This window comes from Cygnus olor, chromosome 4 (assembly GCF_009769625.2).
Source record: "Cygnus olor isolate bCygOlo1 chromosome 4, bCygOlo1.pri.v2, whole genome shotgun sequence".
Lineage (NCBI taxonomy): Eukaryota > Metazoa > Chordata > Aves > Anseriformes > Anatidae > Cygnus > Cygnus olor.
In genome coordinates, this window is record NC_049172.1 from 77,246,703 (window position 1) to 77,255,436 (window position 8,734).

Genomic DNA, 8,734 nt, shown 5'->3' on the forward strand with positions numbered 1-8,734 from the left:
CGCGCAGGGAGGGCCGCTGCGCCCCGCTCCGCACCTCGGCTCGGAGGGGCCGGGGGGGGCAAACGGGGCACCGCGGCGGGACGGAGCCGGCGGCCGGCGCTGCCCGCGGTGCTCAGCTCCCGGCTCCCGGTTGCCCGCTCCAGGTCCCGGCGCTGCGGCAAGGCCGGGCCGGGGCCGCGCTCCCCTGTCCCCGCCGCCGGGCCCGGCTGGCGAGGGGGCTCGCGTCGTGCCGGGGCCGAGCGGAAAAAAAAAATAAAACAAACAAATAAAAAACCAGACAAAACCCCCACAACCAAACCCTAACGAAACCCAGGGAAACAGCCGCCACCCCGGTGCCTCCGCCCTGCCCCGGCCGCTCCCGGGGGAGATGCGCGGGGAGGGCTCCGGGCCCGTTCCCACCGGGGAGCGCGGAGGGCAGAGCCGCCAGCACCGAGCCCCGGCTCCGCACCGAGCCCCGGCACCGCACCGAGCCCCGGCACCGCACCGAGCCCCGGGCCGAGCCAGAGGCAGCCCGGGGCCGCGCAGCCCCCACGGAAAACACCCCCGGCGCAGCCCCGCCGCCCACCCTCGCCCTTGCTGCTGCTCTTATCGGGGTTGCCGTTGCTGTCGCTCGCATGAACCGCCCGGCGTTTGCTCTGCCTCGGTCACGGTGCGCGGAGCAGCCGAGGAAGGGAAATACCCGCCTGGAGCCGAGCCGGCTCCGCCGTTCCCGGGCGCAGGAGGCGAGCGGATCCGCTCCGCTCCGCGGGCTGCGCAGGGCTGAGAGGAGCCGCGGCGAGCGTGGGGCTGCTCCGGCTCATAATCATAAATAATAGCGGTTACCGTTATAATAAACAACGCGGAGTATTGCTGTTATTAGACCATTGCTCTTGCCCGTTTAGTTTCACCGCCTGATTACTGCCGGCGGTGCCGGTATTGTTATCGCCGCGCCCGCTGCTTCACGGCTCGCTCGGGAACCGGGACCGAGCCCGGGGCAGGGCCGTGCCGGGCGGCTCCGCTCGGCCCCGCCGGCTCCCACCCCGCCGAGGGGCCGCCGAGCCCGGCTGCTCCGCGCTCCGGCCCCGGGGCTCCCCCGAGCCGCTCCGGGAAGGGGGGAAAAATTCCCCCGCTTTTCCGTTTTACGGCTCGGCGGAGGTGCCCGGCCTCCCGCCCGCAGCTCGCCAGGCCCGGGGGGCTGCGGGAACGGCGCAGCCCCGGCCCGCTGGAAATGGAGGTAACGCGGAGCCGGCGGCGGGCACGGCCGCTTCTTGCGGGCTCGGCACTGCACGGCTCGGCACGGCACGGCCCGGCTCGGCACTGCACGGCTCGGCACGGCACGGCAAGGCTTGGCTCGGCGTGGCCGCGCTTCTCCGGGCCCACTGCCCGCGCGGGCGGCCTACGGGTGTGGATGCTGCCGGGGAGCCGAGCCCCGGGGACCCCCGGTCCCCCCGGTCCGGCTTTGTCGGGGAGCAGCCGGGTCTGGCCGGGAAACAGGGGGGGCCCTTCCCCGTCCCCTCCCCGTCTCCTCCCCGTAAACAAAGGCTCTCTCCCGGGAAGAAGCCCGGCCCGATCCCCTCGGGGACCGCGGGGCCGGGCTGCGGCTGGGGGCTCCGGGGCACCCCGAGCACAGCCCCGGGTCCCCAGCACCCCCGCGCCGTGCTCGGGGCCGGGGGAACGAAATCGCGGCCGGAGGCAGCCAGGGAGCGGGGCGCGGGCGGGGGGCGGCGGGAGGGCACGGGGGAAAGGTGCACGGCCCCGGAATAAATGTGCTTGGACATGGGGGAACCGTGCATGGACGTGGATGGGGGAACTGTGCATGGACACGGGGGAACTGTGCGTGGACACGGGGGAACCGTGCGTGGACACGGGGGAACTGTGCAGGGACACGGGGGAACTGTGCGTGGACACGGGGACCGGGCACAGACACAGGGGAAAGGTGCACGGCCCCGGGATAAATGTGCATGGACATGGGGGAATTGTGCAGTGTATGGGGGAATTGTACACGGACATGGATGGGGGAACCGTGCATGGACGTGGATGGGGGAACTGTGCATGGACACGAGGACCGGGCACAGACACGGGGAAAAGGTGCACGGCCCCGGAATAAATGTGCTTGGACATGGGGGAACTGTGCTTGAACATGGATGGGGAACTGTGCATGGACACGGGGACCGGGCACGGACGCGGGGGAAAGGTGCACGGACACGGTGATCGTGCACGGCCCCGGAATAAATGTGCGTGGACATGAGGGAACTGTGCAGTGCATGGGGGAACTGTGCATGGACACGGGGACCGGGCACGGACGTGAGGGAACTGTGCAAAAATACGGAGATCGGACACGTGCAAGGGGGAAAGATGCACGGCCCCGGAATAAATGTGCTTGGACATGGGGGGACTGTGCATGGACGTGGACGGGGGAACTGTGCATGGACACGGGGGAACTGTGCATGGACACGGGGGAACTGTGCATGGACACGAGGACCGTGCACGGACACGGGGAAACTGTGTATGAATACGGGGACCGTGCACGGACACGGGGGAAAGGTGTACGGACACGGGGAAACTGTGCATGAACACGGGGACCGTGCACGGACACGGGGGAAAGGTGTACGGACACGGGGAAACTGTGCATGAACACGGGGACCGTTCACAGACACGGGGGACGCGTGCATGGCCCCGGATTAAATGTGCTTGGACATGGGGGAACTGTGCTTGAACACGGGGACCGTTCACGGACACGGCGAAGCTGTGCACAAACACGGGGATCGTGCACGGGCACGGGGACTGTGCACAGACCCGAGGGAACCGTGCACAAAAACGGGAGAACTGTGCACGGGCATGGGGACCGTAGATGCACACGTGGAAACTGCACAAACGCGGGGATCGGGCACGGACACGGGGGAACTGCGCATGAACCCGGGGACCGTGCACGAACACGGGGAAAACGTGCACGGCCACGGGGGCCTTGCATGGACACGAGGGAACTGTGCACGGGCACGGGGACCGCGCACGGACATGGGGAAATGTGCACGAACACGAGGGAACCGAGCACGAACACGGGGGAAGGTGCACGGCCACGCGACAAATGTGCACGGCCACCGGGTAAAAGTGCCCAGACAGAAAGTGTGCCTGGCCTCGGGGGGACACGGGGGAAATCCGGGGAACACGCGTGTGCTGCGGCTGTGCACGGCCACAGCATCGGTGTGCCCGGTCCCCGGTGACTGTGCGAGCAGTGGATGGGCACGGGAAACGTGCAAGGACACGGTGTGAGTGTGCACGGACACGCTGGGAGTGTGCACGGACACGCTGGGAGTATGCACGACACGGGGCAACTGCACGGGGTAAACGGACACGGGATCAGTGCACGGGCATGGTGTCGGTGTGCACGGGCAGTGTAAGTGTGCAAAGACACGGTGTAAGTGTGCAGGGACACGGTGCCGGTGTGCACGGACACACTGTAAGCCTGCACGGACACGGTGCCGGTGTGCACTGTCACTGTAAGCGTGCACGGACACGGGGTGAGCGTGCAAGTTGTGAGTGTGCAGGGCTTCACAGCGGCTCGAGGTGACTGCACGGAGACGCCGTGAGTGCGCACGGGGCGGGTGGCTGGGCACGGCTGTGCACGGCTGTGCACGCCCACGGGGAGCTGCGCGGGCACGGCGCCACTCGGCACGGACACGGGGCGGCCGCGCGTGGGTGGGTGCTGTGCAGCCGCGCACCGCTCCCCGCTGGCTGGTGCTGGGGGCTTTCTCCTTTTTCTCTCGTTCTTTTGCTTTTTTGTTTTTGTTTGTTCGGGAATTGGTTCGGCCGGGTGGGTGTCTGCTGCCGGGGGCCACTTTTCGTTTGGTGCTTTCGTTGATTTCTGGGGTTGTTTTTCAGGACACGCGGCGGGCGCGCACACACGGCGGGCGTGCAGCACCCAGCGTGCCCGTGCCCGGGCGGAGCAGCGAGCACGGACCGCGTGTGCCCGGAGCAGAGAGGCGCCGGTGCGCGGTGCCACGGTGGGGGCCCAGCGGGCAAGGTCCCACGCGGCGGTGCGTGCCCACGGGGCGGCGGGGGGCGCTTCCCGTGCCGCCCGCCCGGTGCCGGGCACTTTCTCCGCAGCAGGACGGGGGTCGCAGCCCCGGGGCCACCCCCGGGGTCGGTGCCACTGCCCGGCACGGGACGGTCCCGGGAGGCCTCGGCGGCTCCGCCCGCACGGGCCCCGCTTTCTGCCCCGGGGGCAGCGCCCAGGAGCGGGTGGGGGCGCTGGGACCCCCGGGGCCCCCCCGACGTCGCCCTCGTCCCGGGGCCCGCCGCGCGGTGCCCAGCCCCGCCGCGCCCCCCACCCCGGCACCCCGGCAGAGCTTATTTCGTTTGCGGGACCCGGCCGGCCCCGGGGAACCGGGGCGGCCCCGGGGCTGTCGGGGCGGGGGGAGCCCCCTGTCCGGCCCGGGCCGCTCCCCGCCGGGCCCCGCCGCCCCGCAGCCCCGCGGGCGGGATGCGCTGCCCCGGCCCGGCCCGGCCCGGCCCGACCGCCCGGCCCCGGTGAAACGAAATCAGTGGAAATCAAACGAAATCACGGAGCCCGCTGCCGCAGCCGCCCCCGCCCCGGCGGCTCCCGGCCCCGCACCGCCGAGCCCCTGCCCCGGGGCTCCCCGTGCGCCCATCCCGGCCCGGGCAGCTGCGGGGCTCCGCGCCCCAAACGAGTCCTCGGCGGTGGGGCCGCCCCGAGCCGGGCAGCGGTGGGGTCCGGGGTGCCCAGGTCCCCCCCCCGCTGCTGGGACCCGCCCCGGGCGTCCTCTCCCCCCGCACCCTGGTTCTGGGAACCCCCGCTTCTGGGGTCCCCTCTCCATGGGTTCCTGGTCCCTCACTGCTGGGATCGCTGCCCGGGGTCCGGGCAATCCCATTGCCCCCCACACACATCCCCCAGCACTGGGGTGCGGTGTCCCCGCAGAGACCCGTCCCCCCCCAGCCCGCTCCATGGCACACCAGAGCTCCGGATCCAGACAACTGCAAAAACAATCCCTGGGAGGGGGTGGCAGAAATGCTGAGGAACGTGGGGCAGAGTGCAGCCCCGACAGAAACAGAGCACGCACACACACAGCAGGTCCCCACGGCCCCCCAGGTCCCCACGGGGCAGGGTGAGCCCCCAGACCATGGCTTGGGTCTAGCCTGGTGCTGGCCCAGTGCTGTGCAATGCTTGGCTCTGTCCCCAAACCCAACAACCCCCCCCCCCACACACAGGGGCTCTGTTAATGGTGCCTCATTCTCCCCTCTCCAGATGTGCACGTCCCCACAAATACCCACGGCAGGGGACACGGTGACAGCAGCTGTGAAGGGGCACCTGGCCACGGGGCCCCCAGCCCGCCACGGGGCAGGGGGAAGGAGCGTGCACAAACCTTAGGCCTCAGCTTGCCGAAGCCCCTCGCGGGTTGTTTTGCCCCGGAAGAAGCCGCGCTGCGTTTCGCAGGCTGGCCTCTGGCTGATGTTTCTCCCTGCACATCCCGAGCGTCCCCAGGGCCGCACACCGGTGCTGGGCTGGGGTGACCTGGGGGTGACAGGCGGCTGCTCGCACCCCATGCTACCAGGTGTCGGAGCCACCCTCTCATTGTCTCCACCTTTCCCATCTTCCAGCCCCCCTGCTCTGCTCGGGACCCCGTCCTCCTGCACCCCCCTATGTTGCCCCCCCCCCCTTCCCACTGCCTGGGCTCTGCAGCCAGCCCCGGCCTCTGCAGTGTGCAGCCCCCTGTGCTCCCCCCCCCCCCCCCATACTTCCTCAGGGGGCCGAAATGGCTCCAAAGCACGGTGCCTTCTGCAGGCACCCATCACTGCCACGCAGAGGCAATTCCAGTTAATGAGCATCAAATTAATGGGGTGGGGGGGCCTTGTCACTCCTCATCCGTGGAGCCCGAGGGTGCTGCTGGGCACGTGGGTTTTGGCAGCGGCCTTAGTGATCCTGGGGTACCAGGAGGGCCCCAACAAATCCCAATAAACCCCTCTGTGGTCAGCAGGAGCAGCGGGGTCCCCCGAGGCCGGCACGGGGGCTCTGTACTGGAGATGCTCCTGCAGCGCCCATGGTGTCCCACGGGTTTATGGAGCAGCCACGGAGGTGCCCAGGGCCACGGAGGTGCAGGGCTTGGTGCTGAGCTACTGCCCATGAGCTTCAGGGATTTCACAGCACGTGGGGCCGGGAACAGGAATGGGTGTTGGTGGGGGTTAAGGGAAGCCACCCCTATGGGGCTTAACAAGAGCTGGGGAGCACCATCCTGCCACCCCCTCCAGCTCCCACGTGAGCTGCCATGAGGTGCAGCCACGTGCTGGAAACCCAGGGCTGGGGGCTGCATTGGGACAGGGGCAGGGGGTGTCCCACAGCCCCCCGAACCCACCAGAGCTCATTGTCCCCCCCCAGCCGCCACCTGGCCCCCAGCTATGGGTGACCTGCAGATAATTGATGATGATGGGGAGGAAGAAGCAGGATGGGCTCAGCAGATGTTACCGAGGGCGCAGAGGGGTGGAGGAGGACGTGACAGGCGCCAGCGCTGGGATGGAGGAGAGGTGACCGCAGACAGGACAGGAGCTGGAGCAGAGCAGCCCGAGCCCAGGCTGGGGAGGCAGCGGGGGGGGGGGTGCTGCTGATGCTTTGTTGTGGGCTGAGGGGTAAATCCTGGGGGCACAGAGTGCAGGGGAGGCAGCACGGTGTCGCCCCGCACCTCTCGCCCTTGTGGACACGCGGCAGCGCCCATCGCCCCGCCAGGCCAGCACCGAGCTGCCGGTTTGTGCAGCTCAAAGCCCCCCCGCCGGGCAGCAGGGCAGAGGGCAGGGCGAGGGACACATCTGCACGGGGCCGTCACGCCTCTGCTCCCACGGGGCTCATTTCCTGGCCGAGCGGGGCCTCCTTACGCCTCTGAGCCCGGCAGGCCAGCGACGATAATTGCAGCAGTCATCAGCGTCACTGGTGCACCGAGGCACGGCTGGGTGACACTTGTGGACAGCTCCCCCAGCACAAAGCGACGTGAGCGAGCCGAGCCCTCCGCGTGCCCCCAGATCACCCCCGGAACGAGCGCCGTGTGCACTTCAGCCGGCCCGAGGATTATTGCAAACAACAAATCAAAGCGTGCGCTAATTTATCCGAGGAGAAATGCCTCGCACATTTCTGCAAGGTCCTCTGCCTGATGGCAAATCCGTGGCCTCCCGTTCACCTTCTGACCTGCCCTTATTCCCTTGCTCTGCCTTTAAACCATGTGACGGGAGGATTTGGCTTAACGCGTGTCGCTCCAGAAGGAAAGGAGGAGAAGGAGCTCAGAGGGACCGGAGGTAATCGCTGGCTCCCGTAGCGCCGGCTCTGGATTAAGCAGGGAGCGCACCCCGGTCCCCTCCCAAGCCCTGCGGCTCCCTGGGTCTCCCTGCTCGCCCCGTGCAGGCTTTTAGCAGAGCTTTGGCACAACCACAGCGAGCACTCGGCTCTCCCACGGTGCCACCCCGTGCCCGCAGCCCCTCTGCGGGTCCCTCAGCAGCAGGCACCTCCCGGTGCCCCCCCGGAGCAGGCCGCAGCGGTCGCGGTGCTGGGAAGGGTCCGCAGCTGCCACGAGCACCCGCCAGCATCTGCCCCGGCCCCCCGGTGAGCGGCTGGGCACGGCGGGCAGCAGGGGCCAGCTGGAGCAGCTGGGCCACCCGGGGGGGCTTCGGGCGAGAATTAATGAACTTCAGCCTTGTGAGATGCGGAGGGAGGGAGCTGAAGAGCACGGGGCCCCTCCTCGGAGCCCGGGGCTCTGTCGGGAGCAGCGCAGCGAGCGGGTGCTTGGGGAGGACGGAGAGGGCTCTGGCACGGAGATGCCTTGAAAAGGTGATGTCCAGCCGGAGGGGGGGACCTGCCCAAGTCACCCCGGCTCCACCTGGACTCGTCTGCCTGGGCGTGCAGCTTAGCAGATGATGGAGGTTTAACCTCGCCGCTGCTGGATGCGGGGGGGGGTCTCAGCAGGAGGCTGGGGGGGTCCCTGCTGCCCACACAGGCTCCGCTCTGCTCCCATCGCATCCCTCCCTCAGCACTCACAGGCACAACCTGCAGCCATGGGAGCAAAGCCAGCCCCTTGCTTGGGGAGCTCAGGGCTCCCCCAGGTCACTGTGTGTGTCCCCCACAACAGGTTTCAGCCCCCACCTCTGCACCAAGAGCAGACCCCAAAGCCCCACCGGCTTTCCCAGGCCCTTGTCCTGCCAAGCGTGGCTCTCTCCGGGGATTCCCACGGCACCTACAGACCCTGGCTCCCTCCTTAATCTGTCCCGTAGTGAAGGATTAATTCCGCTTTATCAAATCAGACTTTCTATTCCTGTGACTTGTGTCCTTTGCTCCTGTCACTGTGCTGCCCTCGGGGACCACCGCTAGCTCCAGTTTGTGGCACTGGGGGTCCCAGAGCAGATAGGTGCTGTGGGGACAGCCTGAGCGCTGGCACAGGGACGTGGGTCTGTGTGTGCCAGCTGGGTGAGCAGATTAGCTAGAAATGTTGGAAACAGCCAACCTTTAAGGCCCCTTCCAACCCACACCATGCGATGATCCTATGGGGTTTGGGTGTGGAGAGGCGGTAAGGCAGAGGGATGTTCGGGAAAGGCAGGAGAGGCAATGGGATCAGATGGGGGGTGTGGGCGCTGCCCCAGGCCCCGCGCCAGCCGCAGCACGCTCCTCCAGTAAATAAACAAGAGCAGCAAAGCAGCCGGATAACGTGGGATTAAGCACCCACGTGGGCGAGCATCACCCCCGCCGCCGCCACCCCGACGCGTG